This window comes from Chenopodium album, chromosome 19 (genome assembly GCF_948465745.1).
Source record: "Chenopodium album chromosome 19, dcCheAlbu1.1, whole genome shotgun sequence".
Classification (NCBI taxonomy): domain Eukaryota; kingdom Viridiplantae; phylum Streptophyta; class Magnoliopsida; order Caryophyllales; family Amaranthaceae; genus Chenopodium; species Chenopodium album.
This window is the reverse complement of record NC_137852.1, coordinates 34,781,186-34,782,376: the sequence shown is the minus strand read 5'-3', so window position 1 is coordinate 34,782,376 and position 1,191 is coordinate 34,781,186. Positions and strand designations below refer to the sequence as shown.

The 1,191-nt window shown below is 43.8% G+C and overlaps 1 non-coding gene across 1 annotated transcript; it reads left to right on the top strand.

The window, feature by feature from the left end:
- Positions 1 to 763: 763 nt before the first annotated feature.
- LOC145596245 (small nucleolar RNA R71) lies at positions 764 to 869 on the top strand. The gene has a single exon (XR_014103109.1). It is a non-coding gene; the product is annotated as a small nucleolar RNA R71 (small nucleolar RNA).
- The last annotated feature ends 322 nt before the right edge of the window (positions 870 to 1,191 follow it).

Below are 1,191 nucleotides of genomic sequence, written 5' to 3'. Positions count from 1 at the left end.
TTGATTATGGTTCCCACTACCTTGGTTATGATTTCCATAACCTTGGTTTTGAGAACCATAATTTTGGCCTTGGTTACCATAATATTGGCCTTGATTTTGGCCACTATAACCTTGACTATTATAGCTACCACGAGAACCTTGGTTCCCTTGGTTTCTATAACCACCGCCTTGGTTATAGTTGTCAAAATTGCCTTGGCCTTGGAAGTTCCTATTCCATTGACCCCTTTGATTTTCAAACCGTTGACCATTATTATTTGACACATAATTCACATGTTCACTTTCATGGTTATCAAACTCATCAACACATTCATTAGGACAAACACTAGAATCATGATCATACGATCCACATGCATCACAAAACAAACAACCCAAAGGCATATTATGCGAAGAGGGAGGGGGTTGAGAGTTAGAAGGAGTACCTCTCCCCTTAAATTGGGAGGGAAGATTAGAAGCTTGAGAAGAGGAAGAAGTGCTCTCCAACTTAGCCTTGATTGCGGTGACCTCTTTCCCTAAATTTGTCATTTGAGAGGAAAGGTTGTTGATTGCATTGAGATGGTCCACCGAATACAATGAAGATTGTTTGCTTGAAGAGTCCCTCTCTCCATCTTGCCAATCCCTATAATAAGTCACCACATCCTCAATGATGTCCACAACTTCTTCTTCGGTTTTGTTCATGATAGGGCCCCCGGCCCCTCCATCAAGGCATGACTTGCCTTGGGGACTTAAACCGCCATAGAAGATTTGGATCACTTGGTATGTGGGGATTCCATGATGAGGGCACTCCCTTTGATACTCTTTGAATCTCTCCCATGCTTCGTAAAGGCTTTCACTCGGCCTTTGCTTGAACCCTTGAATCAAGGCTCTTGCCTCCGCCGTCTTCTTTTGGGGGTAGAAGCGGGACAAGAAAGCCTTTGTGACATCGTCCCAAGTTCTCAAGGAGTTGGGCTTCACCTCCTTGTCTAGCCACTCCAAGGATCTTCCGATTAGAGAGAAAGGGAACAACTTGAGGCGGATGAATTCTTGAGAAACCCCATTGACTTTAATGGTATTGCAATATTTTTCAAATTCTTTCAAATGGTTCAATGGGCTCTCATTCTTAGCCCCACTATATTGCCTTCTCTCGATCAAGGTGATCATTGCCGGACGGATTTCGAAGTCATTTGCCGGGGTAGTGGGAGGAGCTATTCCACT